The 22707-nt window shown below is 38.3% G+C and overlaps 2 pseudogenes; one reads left to right on the top strand and one right to left on the bottom strand.

Annotated features, from left to right (window-relative positions):
* LOC101563228 overlaps nucleotides 1-22707 on the bottom strand; it is a 513765-nt pseudogene that overhangs the window by 226278 nt on the left and 264780 nt on the right.
* On the top strand, nucleotides 2439-4781 carry LOC101592276 (annotated as a pseudogene).

Here is a 22707-nt window from a genome sequence, read left to right as displayed (position 1 = left end):
AACTCTGGGATTTTTTGAAGATATAATCATCAAGGATCCATGGGTGGTTAAGTTTTGAGCTTACACAGTTTTGAAAGCATTCTGTAAATGGTAAGGATTGAAAAGACAACCTAGGACATGTGCCGATATCTTTCTCTTGCTTGGTATAGATTCATACACAATTAATGATACAACAGTGAGAAACAAGCAAAATGAACAAAGCACACACACACACACAATCACAATTATTTACTTACACCCAGGTAACATGATAAAGGATTTTAGGTTGATTTAAAAAAGACATGCTGTAGAAGAGGAAATAAATGAACGTGTGAGCAGGTTGATGAAAAGGGAAAAAATCAGCAGTAATACAGGAACATAGAGTCCTAGACATTTCCAACAATTTAGTTGTTTGTATTCTAGTGGCTCAACATAAAGTAAAATTAATATTGAACATGATTTATAGAGTCTACATGATTTCTAATAGCCTGTTTTCCCCCTAGGCAGTTTGTTTAACACAAATAATTATAAAGTTGAGAGCAGTTTATTCTAAGATTCCTAAAAAGGAAGACACTGTGGGAAGCAGTGAAGGAAGTTTAGGGTAAGAAGTGTCTGTTTCACTCGATTTCTCTGCTAATTCCTTCAAGCTGAAATTTCCCAGTGCCCACATGTCATTTACTAAAAGCAATTTCTTTAGTGAAAGGTTATTAGGTACTAAATAAAACAATCCACGTCTCTGGCTGTGATAATCTTACAGCCTGACTCTAGGTAAAAATTTCTAAAATACAGAGCAGATACACAGACCAGGGTATATGAACTGACTGGTGTGGAAAAAATGAAGGTATGGGGATATGCAAAGTTTATGAGTGTAAAATAAAAAGATTTTTCTTTTCGTTTTTTTCTTTTCCTTTTTTTTTTTTTTTTTTTTTTTTGACGGAACCGGGGATTGAACTCAGGCCCTTGCACTTACTAGGCAAGTGCTTATTCTATTGAGCTGTCTCCCTCGCCCCACAAAGATTTTTCTTGATAAAGCATTCATTTTATGTCAAATTATATGTTGAAACCTTCTAATTCTCCAAGGAGGTAGAGTCAGAAGTATTACCTATCTTATTCAGACAGGATATAATCTCCACTTTCTCCATAATAACACATCAACTAGAATACTTGATAGGAATTTAGGAAAATATATCCTGCTACTGCAATGATCCCATCTGTCCACATACAATGGTCATATGTAAAGTTGTACATTTTCTTTAAAAAGTGATAACTCTGGCCGGGGAGATGGCTCAGTAGGATAAGCGCTTGACTGGCAAACGCAAGGATCTGAGTTCAATCCCCGGTTCCGCCAAAAATAAAAAAAACTTCAAAAAAAAAAGTGACAACAACTCTTACTCTCTCTTGTTAACTTTCACTATAGTGTATGATGGGACAAAAAGACCTAGCTCAGACCTTGTTGACAATAAATGCAAATATCCTAAAAAGTTTAATGCACATTGGTTACTTTCTTTCTGAAAATACTACCCTGAACTTTTTAGAAATTTTTTATTTGAAGTCTTAGTCAAAAACTTTTAGATCATTACTGAAAATTAGATTGATACAATATAAAAGCTATACCTTACACACTCTAATGTCAGTTACTACAGATAGTCACTCATTCAGTAAATATTTGTGGAGCACCTATTGTGGACTGAAAACTGTTGTAGGCCCTGGGAGTCAACATGAACAAAACAGTCAAGACCACTGTTTTATATGCAGGTTATAAAGACAGTAAGCAAATATATGCCAGTGATACATGCTATAAAGAAAAAGATGAAATACAGAAGATGGATAAGGATAACAGAAGGAGACCAAGGTCCCTTAAACAGGATGATTGAGGAAAGCATTGCCACATTGGAGCAAAGATCTCAAAATAATGATGTGCTTAACCTGTTAGACCAACAACCAGGAGACAACTGTGGATGTTGCAGAAGGAGAGGACAAAGTGTTACGAGCTGAGGTGAGAAAGTTTTCGGGGGATATAGGCAGGAGCTTGATTTTATTCTATAGCAAATAAGCCCCTAGAGTTCCACATAGGGAATGATATGATCTGAGTTGTTAGGATAATGCTAGAGTCTAGAGGGCAAACATAGAAGCAGGTGAACCATTTAGGAGGAAACTATTAACAATCTACAAAATAGATGATAATGGCTTACATCATTATGGATATAATTTTAAAGTAGACATAATAGGATTTGCTGCCTCCATACAACATTATAGAGAAAGGCGTCAAAACAAGCTATGCTGGGGAAAAAAAAAAAAAACAGACCTGGCGCCATTCAACACCAGGCAGGTCCGCTCTGTGTAGCACGCAGCCATCTCCAGCCATACTGCCGCCCTGGCCAAGAAGCAGCCACTACCAGTGGCAGAAGGACGGGAGCCGAAGTTGAGCCAGCACCCAGTGGTTAATTGGGGCCCTCACCATGAGTTCCTTGCCTATTGTAAAAAAGCTGAAGGTGTCGGGGCTGAAAGAGGAGCTCAAGAAGAGGCGCCTGTCTGATGAAGGCCTCAAGGCCGAGCTCATGGATCAGCTCAAGGCCGCATTGGGCGACGAGGCCGGGGGGCACCCCACCATGGAGCAGGAAGAGCAGCCTGGACCTGGGCAGGGATTCCGCCAGGCGCTCAGGCGCAGGCCTCAAGCAGGAGGCTGCGGCTGGCGGCAATGAGGAGGAAGAAGAGGAGGAAGGCACTGCCGCATTGGATGGTGACCAGACGGAGCTAGGGACTGCGGGGGCGGGCGACGTGGGCCCGCTGGAAGAGTAGGAGGCCACGTCTGAGGACAAGAACGGCAATGATCAGGGCTTCCAGGAAGGAGAGGACACACTTGGCGAGAAGAAGGAGGAGGGTACGGGCGAGGAGAACGGGCACGGAGAGCGGCAGGCCCAACTGCCTGCTATGCCCCAGCCCCACCCTCTAACCTCCAGCAGCGCAGGGCCACCAAGGAGGCCACAGGGAAGAGCAGGCCCCACCTCACTCTTCGCGGTGCCGGGAGCTCCTCCCAGGGTGAGGCAGGGCCAGCAGCTGGCGGGAGGAGATGGCAAAACAGCAGAAAGGCAGAGATAAAAAGAGAGGGGTAAAAAGACCTCAAGAAGATCATGGCCGAGGATATTTTGAGTACATCAAAGAGAACAAGTACAGCAGAGCCAAATCTCCTTAGCCACCTGTTGAAAAAGATGAGCACTTCGATGACATGGTGGTTTGTCTTGATGCTTATAATTGTGATTTACATTTTAAAACCTCAAGAGATTGCTTCAGTGCTTCTTCCCTCACTTTGCTTTTCTTTGGGCTGGAGGAAGGTCCTCTTACAGTGTGTTAAAAGGCAAAAGGCAAAGTCTGTTTTGAGATGAAGGTTACAGAGAAGATTCCAGTATGGTATGTATACACAAAAATATTGACATACATGAAGTTCGGATTGGTTGGTCACTAACCACAAGTGGAATGTTACTCGGCAAAGAAGAATTTTCTTATGGCTATTGTCTATAGGGAATAAAAACATACAACTGTGAGACAGAAGACTGTGGAGAAAAGTTTGATGAAAAACGATGTGATTACTTCAAGTGATGAAGTAGAACTTTCCTATGCTAAGAATGGACAAATCTTGGTGTTGCCTTCAAGAATAGTAAGGAAGTTCTCGATGGGCGGCCACTCTTTCAACATGTTCTCTGCTACAACTGTGCAGTTGCATTTAATTTTGGTCAGAAGGAAAGCCATATTTTTTAATTCTTGAAGACTACACTCTCATTCAAAATGTCCCATTAGAGGATCGAGTAAGAGGACCAAAGGGACCTGAAGAGAAGAAAGATTATGAAGTTGTGATGACAATTGGCTTGCCAGGAGCCGGAAAATTACTTGGGTTACTAAACATGTAGCTGAACACCCTGGTAGATACAACAATAAATAGCATTGTGGAGAAAATGATGCTTGCTGGTTTTAAGAAGCAAATGGTAGATACTGGAAAGCTAAACACACTGTTGTAGTGAGCCCCGCAGTGTCTTGGGAAGTTTATTGAGATTGCTGCCCGTAAGAAGCGGAATTTTATTCTGGATCAGACAAATGTGTCTGCTGCTGCCCAGAGAAGAAAAATGTGCCTGTTTGCAGGCTTCCAGCAAAAGGCTGTTGTTGTTTGCCCAAAAGATGAAGACTATAAGCAGAGGACACAGAAGAAAGCGGAAGTAGAGGGGAAAGGCCTGCCAGAGCATGCAGTCCTCAAAATGAAAGGAAACTTCACCCTGCCAGAGGTGGCTGAGTGCTTTGATGAAATAACCTATGTTGAACTTCAGAAGGAAGAAGCCCAAAAGCTTCTGAAGCAGTATAAGGAAGAAAGCTAAAAGGCACATCCACCAGAAAAGAAACCGAACACTGGCTCAAAGAAGAGCAAAAACCAGTTTAACAGAGGTGGTGGCTATAGAGGACGTGGAAGATTCAACATGCGTGGTGGAAACTTCAGAGGGGGAGCTCCTGGTAACCATAGTGGTTATAAAAGGAGGGGCAACATGCCCCAGAGAGGTGGCGGCGGTGGTGGAAGTGGAGTAATCTGTTATCCGTACCCTTGTGGTCCTGTTTTTCCAGGCCCAGGAAGGTATTCAAACAGAGGGAACTACAACAGAGGTGGAATGCCTAACCGAGGAAACTATAACCAGAACTTCAGAGGAAGAGGAAACAACTGTGGCTACGAAAATCAATCTCAGGGCTACAAACAGTGGCAGCAGGGTCATTTCTGGGGTCAGAAGCCATGGAGTCAGCAGTGTCACCAAGGATATTACTGAATACCCAAATAAAATGAACTGATACATATTTCTCCAAAACCTTCACAAGAAGTTGACTGTTTTCTTTAGCAGGCTAACTTTTTAAACATCCCTCAAGAGGAAGTGCCTGTGGGTTTCTTTTCGAGAAGCTTTGTGGGTTGATTTTTTCTTTTCTTTTTCGTACATTTTTAACTGCAGTTTTAAAGTGAATCATAAGAGAACCTCAGCATTGTGCACAATAAGAGAATATGTCAACATTTCAAGGTTCTATTGAAAATGTGACTTTTTATCACAACAAAAGTAAAATGTTGTTTTGAACCTGGTGTTTTTTATTAGGAATGTACTCACCCATTTCTCACAGAGAATAACAGTTGGGAGTCATTGTCAAAATATAATAGAAATGTTAGCAACCAGATTCATGGAAGGACTAAGCAGTCCTCATGAACTGCATAAGACTCTGTACTGCTCATATTACACTCCATCCTCTCTATTTTTTTTTTTTTGGGTAGTCGTGGAGGGGTCAGCTAAGTAGTAATCTCTGACACAATCTGGGAAGGCTACTTCTGTATAACAACAGAATTGGCATAATTGGTAATGAAGATAAAACTTGGAACCAAAATAGAGAAGATGGAGTGTGTAGAAGGGCTGTTAAAAATGTAAAACCTGGTTGCATTATTTGTGGAGGCTCATACTTATAAAGGTTAAATACCATAATTTTTCCCCTTGTTCTACACATTTTGATTCTGAAAAGAAAGCTGACTTTGCCCATTTCTTATTTTAAAAAAACCTGTAAAAAAAAAAGTAAGTTATTTTTCTTGAGCAACTGGAGTATTGGGCTGATCATTTACCAATATGAGAAAGACTTGCTGGAGCAACAGATCCTGCATTGGGCTGTACATACGGACATAGTCGGGTGTAAATATCAGTCAAGGTTCTAGACAGTTAGAGATGGTACAGCCATAATAGGCTAATTTAAGGAGAAACATGATAACTGAGCTACTTATGAAGGTATAAAGACAGTAAAAGCACAAGGGATATAATTCCAATATAAAATCTGCTGGATTAAAGTTTCCTCCTAAATGGTGTACCAGCTTCTATGTTTGCCCCTAGAGTATAGCATTATCCTATTGGTGTTCTTCCATGACAGGAGCTTTGGATAATACTGATCAAAGAAAATTTCTTCTTTTGTGAGCCCTTGTGAAAACATCACTTTTTACAATCTTGTTATTGCACTACAAGATTTCTTTTTTCCAACAATAAAAGCAAACCTTGGGCCAGAGTGGCATAAGTGTCTGCCTGGCAGGCACAAGCTCCTGAGTTTGATCCCTGATGTTACAAAAAAAAAAGAAAGCAAAAAAAAACCTTGATTCTCCATGGGTGTATAGTATCTTAGATTCTTATGTCTAGATGTATAATACCAGGATATTGGGTAAGTTTAAAGAACAAAAAAGGTTTATTTGGTTCATGATTCTAGTGACTGGAAAAGGCCAAACAGCATTAGCTGGCTGTGTCACAACATGGCAGAGAAGTAGAAAAGGAGCCTGCCATACGTAAAAGGGACACGTGTGCAAGCAAGGAGGTAAGAGACAGGAAGGGGTCAGCCTAACTCTTCTAACTTGCTCTTACAGAAACTTATGTAGCTCCACAATATCTAACCCACTCTTTGGAGACAGCATTAACCCCTTCACAAGGGTGTGATCCCCATCCCCTAGTAATGAACTTCCATTCAGCTGTACTTTTAAAAGTTCTACGACCTCAACGTGAGCATACTAGGAGCCAAGCTTCTAGCACATGAACTCTTAGGAGATAACAAATGTAAACAACAGCAGACGCAATTCACTTAATGCTTTTGAAGCCCTTGTGATTCTGCTTCTTTGATTTAGAACAATTCTATTCAAAACACTGACTCACAGTGTAGAATTTTTAAACGTTCGTTTTGTTTTCATTATTATTTTGATGACTTTTAATCAATATTTATAGGAGATAATCTATGTTTCTATTTCTTATAATGACTTTATTCAGTTTTGCTATTAGGGTAATGATAACTTTATAGAGTGATTTTGGAAATGGATATTTTGCTTTCATTTTCTGGAAGAGCTTGGGGATAACTGGTATCTATTTTTCTTAAAGGTTAGGAAGAATTCACTGGTGACGCTACCTGGGATTGGCTCATTTCTACAGTGGCATTATTGATTAAATTTATTTAGTAGATAAAACAACATTCCCAAATAGCTCAGCTGATTAAAGCACCTGCAAGCAGGCACAGAGGACCGAGGTTTGTTCCCTGGGCCTGCCGTGCCGGCCGTGCCCCCAGGGCACTCTGAGATGGCTATTGAGACTGGGTGTGGTGGTGCATGCCTGTAATCCCAGCTCTTGGGAGACTGTAAACAGGCAGATCACTATGAGTCCAATCTAGTACTGAGACCCTGAACACTCTGAAGACCTTTCCCTAAAATATAGAAAAAAAAAAAAAAAAAAAAAAAACATTCAAGTTATCTGTTTCTTCTTGTATGAGTTTTGGTAGTTTTTGTGCTTCTAGGAATTGGTTTATTTCATGTGAATTATCAAACCTATGGCCACAGAGCTGTGTATAATATTCCTTCATTGCTCTTTTAATCAGTAGCTATCAATAATAATCAATAGTTATCACCTAACTTGCATTACTGATATTAGTAACTTATTTTCTCTCCCTTTTTTTCAGTCAACGTGGCTGAATATTGTTCAGGCTGGCCCCAAACTCCTGATTTCAAATAAGCTTCCTGTCTCAAGCATATCCCACTATACCTGGCTTGACAAAACATCTTAAAAACAAATAAAATTTGATCATAGTTTATTTGAAAATTTAAAAATTATGAATCATTTTTGTCATTATTTTTAATATTATCATTATCACAGTGATACTTTATTTTTTAAAGAGAAGAAAAAGTAAAACCAACTATGAAATTAAAAAGACATTGAAACACAGAATATATCTAATCTGTAGATAAAGGACTTTTGTTTTGATTGGGTGATTGATCTAGTATTTGATTGACACAGGACTTCACTATGTAGTCTACACTGGTGTTGAACTCATGATCCTCCTGATTCTGCCTCCAGAAAGCTAGGACTAAGGATGTGTACCACCATGCCTGGCTGTACATCAGTTTTATCAAATGTGCCACTGCTTGAAATATATTTATCAATCACAACATTGTATAAATGCATATATTTATCCTTCCGTTACTAATTCACCTATGGTATCTTCTTCCTCACAGAGAATTTTTCACAGATTCTCCTGTTGGAATGGAAGTGAACCATTTCCTCAGTATACAAATCCTTAATTTTTCCAAAGAAAAACTTCCTGGAGCTATATTTTCCTGATTTACCTCCTGTCCTCTGATTACTGCTGCTTAGTTTCTCAAATCTTCTTCCCATTCTTCCTTTGCTCATGCTTTAAAATTGTTGCACTCTGGGGTTCCATCTTTGAACCTCCTCTCTTTTAATTCTACATCCATCCTAGAAAAATTCAGCAATTTTGGTGGATACATTCATCATGTGATTATATGTGAATGATCCTCAAATGCAATATTCCAAACCTCTCCCCATATACTTCTTCTGGTAATGTATGCATAGCTCAATTCATTGCACATTTTACCTATCTCTTTTATCCTTCTCCCTCCACTCTTTTCTTTTTTGTACTAGGCAGGTGCTTATGCTGCTGAGCCATCTCTCCAGCCCTCCTCCATCCTTTTCAATGCCTACTTCTGTGAAAGGTGGTATCATCTCTGTCCCTAGCCACCCCAAATCTAAAGTCACAAAGACCAGATAATATCATCTCTAAGAAGTACCCTGAATCCATCCTCTTGTCTATACACTTATCACCATTAACTATATTTTTTTTATATTTTTACAGGTTGGCATTTTTTTAAAAAGAGAATAAAAACAGTATTAAAGGGCTAGGGAGACAGCTTGGTGGTCTAAGCACCTGCCTGGCAAGTGCAAGGACCCAGGTTTGATCCCCTGCACCACATGCCATGCCAGTGCCACAATGAAACCAGGCGTAGTGGCGAAGGCTTATAATCCCAGCACTGGGGAGGCTGAGACAGGAGAATCACTACAAGTCTGAGCTGCAGAGTGAGACCCTGTACCAAATAAATAAATAAATACATAAAAAGCTTTTAAAAACTATAAAATATTAGAAATGGCACAGAATTTCACTAAAAATAATAAGATTACCATAGCAATACAGGCATACATGACCTTTGTTACAGGGAGCCATGCTATAACTAGTATGTCTACCTTCACATCTCTCCTACTCCAAACCATTTTCCTTTTCCGAACTCTTGTCAGAGTAATTGTTGTGAAATACAAAGCCTTGTGTATCATATTCAACAATACAATGCATAAATGTCTCCCCACAACATATACAATAAAATTTAAACAGATCAGCCTAAGATACACAATTCAGTCCTTCTTCAGCTTTATCAGTCTTTGTTGTACAGCAGGCGTAAACCATTCTGAAATTTGAGAAACTCTCACACATTTCCCTGAGTGGCATACGCACCTGCATGCAGGTACCGTCTCCCATAATCTGTTATTTGAGAAACTCGTGATCTTCCTATAGGTCTGCTTTACCTCATGCTCATAGTTGTTCCCTAATTTCTCAGGTAGGGTTGGCTGGCCCTACTCTATACTACTCTATACACTCACAGTGCCCCGTGCTTCCTTTTATCCTCAGCTTTATCACACTAAGCACATCCCTTTATTTGTCTGGGCTGAGACATTAAAGGCCAAATACATGGAAAGTAAGGAATAATCTTCTTCCCCCTCCTCCTCCTAAAAATAGGGTTTCACTATGCAGTTCAGGCTGGCCTTCTGCTTACTTTTGTAGCCCCCAGGCTGATCTCAAACTTTAAAAGATCATCCTGGCTCAACTTCCTGAGTGCTGGGATTACAGGCATGTGCCACTACACCTGCTTCTGGGGCTAAGGGCATGCATGGCATATGGGGCCAGGGATTGAACTCAGGTCCTTGTGTTTTCTAGGTAAGTGCTTATGCCTCTGAGCTATGTCTCTGGCCCCTGGAATCCTCTTCTTATAAGTACATCCCAGACCCTATATCAGGACCTGGCACATAAATAGACCAAGGGACTGGTAAACGAGACTAGTGGTTAAGGAAGTAGGGAGTCTCTCCTTGTTCTTTGGAGGTGTCAGTAATCTTTCAACACTCTATACTTACCTGTCGAGGCAATTAGAAGGGTTACACACATGCAAATCGGGAAAGGAACTCTCGAGTCCCCACAGACTTCCTGTAACATGTCATAAGATTGTATTACCCAGTGATGGCTTAGCTATTTTAGTTAGTGTAAATACACTTTGTGATGTTTGTACAACAATGAAATGGCCTAACATTGCACTTCTCAAAACATATCTGCATCATTAAGCAACACGTGACTGCAATTTATATAACTTAGTGTGTCTCTCCCCTATTAAATGAATGAAATCCTTTTTCACATACATCTTTTGTGCTTGCTCAAATTTTCTTCACTTCACTTGATTGTACCTCTGTCTTTAGTTCAGTTACTTTTGTGGCACCCACGAAGTTCCCCTGCTCTAAATTACCTTCCAGAAAGACCTTCCCTATCAGCCATAAGGATCCCAGTGAGCTGACACTTTCCAATGGTCTGCTCTCTACCTTTTGAGTTGAGCCCTTGCTCTTCTCTGAGGGTCTTCAGTCCGAAATTAAGCAGGGAGAGCTGGACCCTACATATTAGAGGAGTTGGCTAAGACTGTCAGATTTACACCAAGTTGGAGCCTCTCTCTCACCAATTATTTCCATCATCTTGTCTTTCACAACTTTCAAGTCTGCATTATGGTTTGAAGGTTTCCTTTGCCTCATTCTGCTTGCTCTTCTGCTGTCTTTGACAGGCATTGGAGCTTCTGTAAATCTTATGCACTCCTAATTCCACTTCAGCTTCTGCTCTCCAGAGGATCCAATTGATGAATATCTAACTCTCTTGGCTACTATTGTTTTGCTGTCTGAAACTGAGAAGCCCCATGCTTTCAGTCTGTCAGCCACTGGCCTAGTTCAGTGCAATGCTACACCACAAGGTGGCTTCCAGACCTACTGTCACACGTGCTCACTGAAGCAAGCTGGGAATATGAGGAAGTTCCCTATCAGCCTCAGAGCAAAAGTTACCAGTGGGGACACAGAAGATGGAGTCAGGCAAACAAATTTCCTCTCTTTTTTTCCTTCTGGTAGAATCTCCTGAAAAATGGTTTCCCCACAAGTTTGTACAAACACTCACCCACATATCTGACTGGGTCGATATGCAGAGCAGTCAGGGTATCTCTTTAGGGCCTGAGAAGAAAGAGTGGCCAGTGTAGTGATAAATTGCTGCACTTTGTTTGTTATCCTTTCTGGCCTATTGGCTTCTTCTCTCATTCTCACTGCCCTAAGGATTCCCCTTCCAAACAAAGCATTAGCCTTTAATCCTTGCCTAAGGCTCTTTTTTCTAGAGAATACAGCTAATAAAAATACTTCTTACCTTACAGAGTTGTTAAGAAGATTAAATTAGATACTGTTCCTAGTATAGGCCTGGCAGGCAAGAGGCACTCAATAATATATAGCTTAATCCTTGTTTGGCAGTCTTTCAGGCAGAAATATAGAAGCTAGAATGGAGAAATGTGAGTTTTGGAGTCCACAGAGAGTGTATAAGTAGTGATTCTAGCTCCCTTCTGCCTTGTGTGTTTTGAAATACTATGGTCTACATTACCGTATGATTAAGTAAAGCCCAGCACCATATGAAAACAAGACTTCTCCATGTGGGTACCCTGTGACAGGACACACATAGTCACCAGTATTGGAGGGTAGGAGAGTTTATTTTTTCTGAGCCAGGAAACTGGTTCTTTATTGATTGCCTTATGCAGTTGGAACAGAATCCTTTTATGTGGAAATGCTCCATGAATCCCTATATTGCATCTGTAAACCATACATAGCTCATGAGATACAACATATGCATTTAGAAGAAATGATCCAAAATCAACATTCTTCTACTTCAAGCATTATGAAACCAGAGATTATTATACTGTGCTGTTAGAACAGAAGGCTTGTACACACAGGCTATATGCTATTTGCACCTGTTTCTAATTGGTATTTGCAGCTCAGGTTCATGAGGGTAGATAGTTGAGCATAAGTGCAAAACAATTATATTTCTGGTATGGTAGATTTACCTCCTTTAGGGTGAAATTGCTATTTTGTCTCAGGACTATGAAGCACTCAGTGAGAGGTGGCTGCAGAAATGGTCATGGAAAACACCAAATGATCAAGCAATAGCTATACCATTAGCTTTGTACATTTGTGGAGCATGTATCATACCAAGATAAACTGGAGACACTTTAGTTTGTTCTCCTCAGCAATCTAGACAGGATATAACTGTTAGAAAAAGAATAAAATAGTCCCCATCACCAAGCTTTCTCAAAGGACAAAACAGTTAGCTCAAAGTTTCTCAAAGTGAAATCCATGGATAACTTTCATTAGCATTTATGGCATGGCCCAAATGTTTCCTTGTGGACAAGGAGAATCACCCTCATTGATTCTGATGGGCATCTAATCAAATAGCTCTAATGTAACTGAACTAAATGAGTACCCAGTACAACTTTTTACACATAGCACCCAAGAAAACAAACACTAAATGAAAAAAAAATTTTCATGATGGACAACATTTCTTCTTTCCTCCCAGGGAAGAAAAATGGAACAAAGGTCCCTGTTATTATTCCCTTCAGAATAACCTATCATTGACATTTTCCTAATTAAGAACATGCTGAGATACAGGCTGTAGAACTATTGGAACCTGGTTAAGTGGAAATTTAATGGAGATATGTTTAGTGTTTGGAGAGTCATCAATATTAATGCAGCATACAGTCTGACTAAGTTATTGCTAAGGGTTATACTATGGCAATTGCAACCAGGGTTTTCTGAACGCTTATTACACCAACTTATAGGTAACAAAACAATAATGTAGTAAAAAAAAAAAAGCACAAATAGTCCTATCACACCTTATTACCAGTTGATATCTCTAACACAAAACTCTGAAAATGAAATTTCTCCAAAATTCAAAAAGTTTTTGAGCACTAACCTTATGCTACAACTGCAAAATTCTATACCTGACCTCATATTAAAGTCAATACAGAGAAATTAAACATATGAAATAAAATTACTTTCAGGCCATGTGTATAAGATATATATAAAAAATGAATTTTGTGTTTAAACTTAGGCCCCAACCCCACAAGAGCTTATAATATATGCAAATACCCCACAAAGTCCTAAACACATCTGATAGCAAGCATTCTGGAAAAGGAAACTCGACCTGTACGTATGTAAATTCACACAACAATCATGAGCACAACAAGATACAACACCACATAACATTACAAAGCTATCCTTTGAACTAACCATTTATATTACTATCCTTTTCTCCACTATCCCTGACTCTTAGCAACCAGTATAATTTTGTAATTCTGAGAATTTATCTAAATTAAATTGTACAACATAGGACTTTTTGAGATGACATTTTTCACTTATTATAATAACCTTGTGGACCATCTAAGCTATTGTATCAACAGTTTGTTCTTTTTATACTTGAATAGTATTCTATGCTTTGTTATGCCATGGTATGCTTAATTACTCATTTAATTACACTTTGATGGTTCTGAGTTTGGAGCAATAGCAAATAAAGATGCTATATATGGATTTTGTGTAGACATAAATATTCACTTCTTTTGGATAAATGTGATGTAATTGCTAGGTTGTGTGTTAGATGTATTTTTAGTACTTTCAAGAAACTTACAAATTATTTTTAGGGTGCTTTTACTATTTTCTATTCCCATCAGCAATATGCAAGTGGTCCAGTATCTACATTCTTTTCAGCTGTTACAGTCTTGTACTCTCATAAAAGTCTTATGTTGAAAACTAATCCTAATATGTCAGAATATGACTATATATAGATATAAGGTCTTTAAAGAGTATTTAGGTTCAAATGAAGATACCAGGATGGATCACAATCCAATTTTTTACATGTCATATTGTAAGGAAAGATTAGTACATAAGCAGAAAGGAAAGACATAAGACAAAATGGCCACCTATAAGCCAAGAGTGGAGACCTCAGAAGAAATCAACCATGCTAACACCCTGTTCTTGGACTTGTAGCCTTCAAAACTCTGAGCAAATAAGTGTCTGATTGTATATGCCACTCATTCTGTGCTATTTTTGTTATTGTTATTGCATCCTGAGAGAACCAAAATACCAGTATTTAGTATTCTCACTACATATATATTTAGCTTTTCCAATATATGGATAGTCATATCTTATCAAGATCTTAATTCATATTTCCTTAATGGCTAGTAACATTGAACATATTTTTATATGTTGATATATCATCTGTATGCTATTTTCAGTGAATTGCTTCTTCATATCTTTTACCTGTTTCTAGATGGGTTGTTGATTGTTTATGGTTGAATTTTTAAAATATATATACTCTAGACAGAAATATTTTGTCAGATTTATGGTTTAAAAATATTTTCTGCTAACCTGTAGTTTACCTTTTAAGCTCTTAACAGGGTCTTTTACGGAATAAAAGTTCTCTTTTTTAATGTTGAAATAGTCTCAGTTATTGTTCTAGGCCAGCCTGGGATACACAGTGAGTTTAAACCAGCCTGGAATACACAAAGAGACCTTATCTAAAAAATAAATAAATGTCACAGTTATTGACTTTTTCTCATATGGGTTATGGTTTTGATATCAAGACTAAGAACTTTTTACTGAGCCTTAGGTCTCAAAGATTTTCACCTCAATAGATGCAGAAAAAGATTTTTACAAAGTCCAACACTCATTCATGATTTAAAAAAATTACACACAATTGGAATAGATGGTTTTTACCTCAACATGACAAAAGCTATCTATAACAAATCAACATCTAACAACATACTAAAGACAAGAGCTGAAAGACTTCACTTTAAAATCAAGAACAAGATAAGGATGTCCAGTATCTACTTCTACTCAATATAGTTCTAGAAACATTAGCCAGAGCAATTAGACAAGATAGAGAGATAAAAGAAATAGTGGTTGGAAATGAAGAAGTGAAATTATCCTTATTTGCAGATAACATGATACTCTACATAGAAAACCCCACAAAACTCTGCCAAGAAGCTTGTAGATCTAATAACCAAATGGAGTAATACAGGATACAAAGTCAACACTCAAAAATCAACAGTATTTTTGTACACAAAAAACAAACACCGAGAGGAGTCAGGGAAACCACATCTTTCATAACATAAAAAAAAATGAAAATACTTAGGAATCAAATCTCACAAAAGAATACATTTATATAGTTAAAATTACAGTACTCTAAGAAAAGAGATTGTAGATTATTTCAGAAAACAAAAGACATATTCCTTGCTCCTAGTTAGGAAAAACCAACATTGGGAAAATGACAATATTCCCACAATTGTTATACATATTTAATGCGATCCTGATTCAAATACTATTAGTATACCTCATAGATCTAGAGAAAACATCTGAAAATTCATCTGGAACCAGAAGAGTCCCAGAATAGTGAAAGTAATCCTGGATGAGAAAGGAAAGTCAGGAGGCATCACAATCTCTTGTTACAAAACTACTGTGCTAAAATCAGCAAGGAGGGCCGAGGAGATGGCTCAGTGGAATAAGCGCTTCCCTGGCAAACACAAGGGCCTGAGTTCAATCCCCAGTTCCACAAAAAATAAAAAATAAAAGCAAAAATAAAAATAAATAAAATCAGCAAGGTACTTGCAAAACAAAACAAAACAAAAAAACAGACCTGAGAATCAAAACAACAAATTAGGAGATGCAGGCACAGTTACAAACATACTCAGCCACCTTACTTTGACAAAGGGGCCAAGCGTGTTCACTGGAAGAAACACAGCCTCTTCAGTAAATGGTACTGGAGAAACTGGCTTTCATTATGCCAAAGGCTAAAATTAGACCCATGTGTATCACTATGCACAAACCTACAATCCAAATGGATCAAAGATTTAAATATTAAAACTAAACACTCAACCTTCTTGAGGAGAAAGTAGGTAGAAATCTTAAAGATATAGGGGTAGATAAAGAGCTCATGAACAAAAACCAAATTGTACATGAAACACTTCCAAGAATCAGCAACTAGCATCTCATCTTTTTAAAAAGTTTCTGCACACCAAAAGAAATCAACAACATAGTAAGAAGAAAACCCACAAATTGGGAAAAAATTATAGTTGACTGTCCCTCTCACAAGAACTACTATGTAGAACATATAAAGCATTAAAAAAATTCAGGCCCCCAAAATTCAAGTACCTAATCCAAAAACAGGCATCTGAGATAAATATATACCTCTCAGAGGAAGAACTACAAATGGCAAATAAATATATGGACAAAGTTCATCATTAATCGTTTGAGAAAGGCAAATTAAAACAACACAGATTATATCTCACCCAGAAAGAATGGCTATCATTAAGACGTCAACCAATAACAAATGCTGGAAAGGTTGCAGGGAAAAAACAGCCCTTCTGCACTGTTGGTGGGAGTGTAGACTGGTAAAACCACTATGGAAATCAGTGTAGAGATTTCTCAAAAAGCAAGGATAAGAGGTCCCATTCAACCCATCCGTTCCCCTCCTGGGTATTTTTCCAGAAGAACTGAAAACCTCATACCACAGTGATATATGTAAACCCATGTTTATAGCAGTGCAATTTGTCACAGCTAAATCTTGGTAACAACCAAAATGCCCATCAACTGAGAAATGGATAAAAAAGATGTGGTGTTTTTACATAATGTAGTATTATTCAGGTACAAAACAGGTTAAATTTGAGGCTTTTATTGGTAAATGGATACAACTAGGCCATACTCTTATGTCAAATAAATCAGACCCACATATGCAAACATCACACTGTCTCACTAGTATAAAAGCCTGAAGGAGGAAATAGGATCTGCAAGGTGCAATAGGTCCTGAAAAATGGGAAAGAATCTGTTCAAAGGGAAGGAAATGTTGGGATGAGGAAAAGGGGAAAGGAGATATATTGATTTATGTATGTAGGCAAGAAGCCTTGGACAACTGTACTACTGATTTCTGTTGGTTTATTGAAACAATCAATTAATGCTTGTTCTTCTTTTAATTTCTTATGACTTTTACCTTCCAATTTTGCATGAATATATCTGGTAATCTAAACAACTAATTTGAAGATAACGGTATGCAGCACAACAAACAATGTCCAATTTGTATTATTTCATTTAGTGAAATTCTATATTGTTTCTAATGTTTTTTAATTATTATTTTGTATTCTCTTTTAAAAAAATAAATATAAAATAAAAAATGAAACTAGATGGGGAACTCAGATGAGAGAAAGAACTCCAATACCTATTATATCAGAGCCAATGAAAGAAAAAACACACAAAGGTAACAACATAATAACTGCATGAAATCATAAAGGAACATAGCATAACCCTACATTACTAATTAAGAAATACAAAAATGTTAAGGACTAGAGAGATAAGATTGGCGGTCTAAGCACCTACATGACAGGCACAAGAACATGGATTTGATCCCTGGTGCCACATGGTGTTGCAGCCCCAGAACCTTGGGTGTGCCTGGCCAGCCATGGAAACCGGGTATGGTGGCGCACACCTGTAATCCCAGCACTGAGGAGGCTGAGGCAGGAGGATCACTATGAGTCTGAACTGCGTAACAAGGCCCTGTATCAACTAAACAATTTTTTAAAAAATTTAAAAAACTTTAAATGTATAAAATGTGCAATGAAAACACAGCACAGATATTCCAGTGAAACATTGCATATGTGATTCCCAAGTAGCTTCTTACCAGTGAGTCCAAGTTCTCACACCAGACTGACTCTAGTAATACTCCCATTGCAACACTGAAGCTAACTCAGACTTAGGACTTCTTTACCATGTTAGGAGCACTTGCCAACAGTTGTCAAGCATTCTTGGAGAGTCTGATCCAGTCTAAGTTACTGGGTTAGGAACTCTTTCTGTCCCTCTCCCTGGGTCTGATGATGGAATTATCAGACAGATTCACTAGCAAAAAATTGTCTACTGAATCAGGATTATTCCTAAACAATTAAATCATCCACACTAGTAACAGGATAACCCATTACAGTGGCATCTATGAGGGCTGGTTGAGAAATGACATACCATTACACTCTATTTTGGATCTCTTTTCAGCCTAGAGAAAAAGAATACACATTTATAGTGAAAGCTTCATAATAGTCCAAGTACTGACACACAGTTAATGTGCACTATATGATATGGCTGTCTCTTCTAATGGTGAAAAACACAATTCAACAGTGACTTTTTAGAGTCAGTTATATGAAGTCCAGGGAGTTGGGAACCAAGCAATAACACAAGTGGGGAAAGAGAAGGGAAGAACAGGGTTGTTGTAAGTCCTTTGCTATGTGGTATGGGAAGGAGGACATAGGAGGGGGACAAAGTGTCCTAATGATGGTGTCTTAGTTATTTCTCACTGCTGAGACAAAATATCCATCACTCAAGGTTAAAAGAAGAAACATTATGCCTCATGTTTTGTACAGGTTTCAGTTTATAGTTGGCCAGTTCCAAGTCTGGGAGGCATGGCAGAGGGCCACCACAGAGAAGAAACAGTCTAGGGCAAGCAGGCAGGAGATTGCAAAGCATGAAGCAAAAGCAGAATAAGTAGAAGAAGCCTTATTTCTATCCCTTTATATCCTAACTGGGCAAACTGCCTGTTGGGTGGTGCCACCCATACCTATGCTGAGGCACCCTTAATGCCAGCATCATATTCTTAATCCTAGCCACACATCCTTAATCTAAGCATAATGAACTGTAATCTAACCACCTTAAAAGCTGTCCACCTATGACCACATGACACTTTGTGAGACATCTAGATGCAAGTCATGAAACTTCACTCCTCAGTTCCCAAAGATTCATGCTATGTGCAAAAAGCCTTTAGTCCACCTGTAAGAGTTGTCAATGTCCTAACAGTCTCACCACTGCTGAAAAGTCCAAGTCTAAAGTTTCCTCTGATATTTAAGGCAAACTCTTAGCTAAAAGTCTCTGAACAAATGAAAATAAAGTTCATTCTTCCAACACAATATGGCACAAGACATTTGCATTCCAAGAGAAACAACTGGGCGACAGAAAGGAATGGGATGAAAGCAAGTCCAAAATCTTTCAGGGAAAACATTAAGTGCTGTAGCTCCATGTCTAGCATCTGAGGTAGTCTGTGGTAAGATGTGAACTCCAAAGGGCTTTCATAGATCTTCCTCTGTGGAACTACTTGGGGTTGCAGCTCTCATGGGTTCTCTCTTGGTTGGGATCTGTTCCTTCATTGAAGTTTTTCTCAGATGATGCACATTCCTGGCTTCTCCAACCTTCTGAGGTCTTCACTGCACATCTGGCTTTCACTCTCAGTTTCACACACTGCTGTCTTAGGGGCACACTACCTGGCCTCCCAAGCCTTCGGAACTCTGAAGGGAAGCCTTCTTTACCCCATAAATCTACCATTCTACATGAACCTAAAATGGCTGCCACATAGACGATGCCAGGGTCTGCCACCAGGTGGAGCAAAAGCTATACTTCCTTCTTTCTTCATTGTAGAGGTTGAGAATGCGGAACCCTGAGCACTCTGAACCCAATCCCAAAGTCACCTTTATAATTTTGAGACTAGAAAGTATGACATCCTACTGGTTCTTGTGCTGTCCTCAGGCCATCTTTTCTATCGTCTTCTTCCTTCTCAGCAACTAAGTTCTCATCTGCTCCATTTTTGTAGTCTGCAACTTTACTCTAGCTTCATTTCTGGCCAAACATCCTGCTGAGTTTTTTTCTCTTCATTCTCAGTATATGTCTGGCTAAAAACTTCACATAGTACCCATACAATTGCCTCAGTATTAAACTATCTTGAAATTTCTTCTGCAAGATAAACGAGTCTTTCACCCTTAATCTCAGTGTGAGTCTCTGCACACAAGCAAAATGCAAACTTGCTGCTTAGGCCTCACCAACATGGCCTGGGATCCAATAGCCAATATAACCCTTGTTCCTAACTGAAATCCCTTTATTCTGGACTTTACCAGCAGCATTTTTATCAGCATTCTGTTCATCTAAACTTTGACCAGAATTTCCCATCAAGTACAGCTTAAAGTATTTCATGTCTGCTTCTTCACCCACCATCTCGAAACTTTTCTAAACTCTTCCTACAAGCCAATTCCAAAGGCTCTAGATGGCCAAGTATAGTCAGAACAATGACCTCTAAATTGAGAAAGAATAAGAAACAGGAGCAAGACATCATACCAAAAGATATGACCAAAGTAGGAAGGATATAAAGAGACAATGGAGAATTTCCTCACCTTCTGTCAACTATATTGAAGGAGGAAAAGAAACACACAAACACACATACTCATAAAAAGGGGGGCAATAATTAAATAAAATGGGGAAAATGAACAGGAGGAGGAAATCAGCTATATATAATTATAAATCATAAAATAAAAATACAACAAAATAAAAACTATTGTCTCCATAGTGTAAGAACCTGAAAGAATAAATAAAATCAGAAAGGTACAATAGACACTGTGAAAGGGAAAAAAACTGCTCAAAGGAAAGAGAGAACTGAGAGGATGGACAAAGGAAAGGAAGAACTGAGGTGACAGAAAGGACAAAGAAGAAAGGATATATATATGCAGGATAGCTTGGACAATTGTACTGCTGATTTTTGCTAGTCTATTGAAAGGAGCAGTTAATCCTTAAACTTTTTATCTCTCCTTTTTAATTTTTAATAATTTTGACCAATTATACATGATTATATCTGCTAATCTGAACAACTAATTTGAAGACAATACGCAATATAACAAGCATTGTTGAATTACTATCATTTTGCTTAGTGAAATTCTGTGTCATTCTAATGTAAAGGATTTTTTTTTACTATTTTTTATTCTCTTTTTAAAAAACTAATGAAAGAAAACTTTCCATTGTCTTGGACATGTGGCTCTTTTCCTTGACCAAAGATTAAGGAAAAGAATTAAAGCCAAGCCATATTCTGTTTACACTGACAGTCTATGGTGGCAGTATGCCCCAGAATGGTGCCAGGCACAGACCTCTGTATGCAACGAGAACATGATGCCAATGGGAACTACCAATGCTGTTTAACTCAGGCTGACCCTGGCCTCTGACTAAAGAAGCAGGTCCATGTTCACCAGCCCCAGCCTCTTAATAGAACTCCCTGCAGCCTGCTTTCCAACCACAAGCTGTCTTCCATAGCTGTCCCTCCCTGATCCACTTTGGGAACTTGACAGTGTGGAGTGCATCTTGGAGCCAAAGGGTTGTTCTGAGATCCACAGATAACCACTCAACCCTTTACCCCAGTAGTGTCCCCACTAACTCTTGTTCTACAACTATGACAATGAGTATTGCGCTGAGGTCACTCACCAACTGCTGACTGTGGAAGGCCACTCTGGAAGCAGTGTCCAGTATTTTCTTTACTGTTTCCAGGTGCTGCTGATTCTCTGGGTCACAAAGAAGTTCTCCAGTTCTCTGTGAGCACAAATATTTAGTTTCACTTTATCTACCAACTGGTGGCTGGTCAGCAGGGGTGGGCCTTTCTCTTCTGCAAAGTGATGTATCTCTTCTGTATCAGTTGATAATTTTTCTTCTCCTTTGTCAGTTTCATCCTGGTTCCCATGTACCCTCCTCTCACTTTGATTCCTCTGCAAGCTGCGGATTTTAAGACACTAGATATTTTGTTGCAGAGAAGCTGAGTTGCTGGTACTCACTGTTCCACCATTTTTCTCTTCTTGGTTCCTTTTATTGGAGAAAGAATTACAAAGACTTTTGTTCTACGTGTAATTGTTGATGTTGAGGTGTGTTATCTAGATGACCTCACTGTTACAGGAAATGCATGTAAGTATACTAATCCACATATACTTATTATAAATATTTGTATATTTAGATACCTGTAGCTATATGGAGATATATTTGAGCTCATACTAATGTCTTCAAATCAAATACAATACCACATGTATCATTCTAGCATTCTCCATATTCCAAAAAATAGAAGGTAACAGAGAAAAGGTTCCTTGACTCTACTTATGGTAGTGATTTTTAGATATGATAACAAAGAAAACAGGCAAAAGAAGCAAAATTAGACAGACAAGATTGCACTAAAACTATAAAGTTTCAGTACAATAAAACAAACACTGAAAAGATAAACTCAAAATTTGGAGAATATATTTTAAAGTCCACACATCTAAAAAAGACTTCGTGCCCAAAATGTAAGGGAAATTAAATAATCAATAATAAGATATAAATAACCATATTTGAGAATATTCAAAGAAACTTGTAAATTAGTATGAAAGTTCCCCAAAAAAGTAAAAATATAATTACCATACAATCTACCAATCCTACTTTTCAGTATATGTCCAGGCGAACAGAAATCAGGATCTCATAGCAAAATCCACACTTCCATATTCACTCCAGAATTACTCACAATAGTCAAAATATGAAAAAAACATAAACACCCATCAAAGACTGAATGAATAAAGAAACTGTGCTATGTGAATGTAACAGAATACTATTCAATGTTTAAAAAGAATGACGACTGCTATGTGTAACAGGGATAGACCTAGATGGTAATATGTTAAGTGGAATAAGCCAAACATAGAAAGAGAAGCACCATTTGCACTTATATCTGGAATCTAAGTCACTCAAATTCATAGAAGCAGAGAGTAGTATAGTGGCTACCAAGGCACTAGGAGAGGGAAATGAGAACACATTGGTCAAAGGGTACAAAGTTTTAGTTATAAAGTATGAGCAATCTCTGGAGATGTAATGTATACTACAATGTCTATAGTTAACAATACTGTATTGAATCATTAATATTTGCTAAAAAGGTAGATCTTATATTAATTTCTCTTAC

The sequence above is a fragment of the Octodon degus genome, unplaced genomic scaffold, assembly GCF_000260255.1.
Source record: "Octodon degus isolate 3935 unplaced genomic scaffold, OctDeg1.0 scaffold00223, whole genome shotgun sequence".
Classification (NCBI taxonomy): domain Eukaryota; kingdom Metazoa; phylum Chordata; class Mammalia; order Rodentia; family Octodontidae; genus Octodon; species Octodon degus.
Note: the sequence above shows the minus strand (reverse complement) of the source record. Positions and strands in the feature narration are given on the sequence as shown.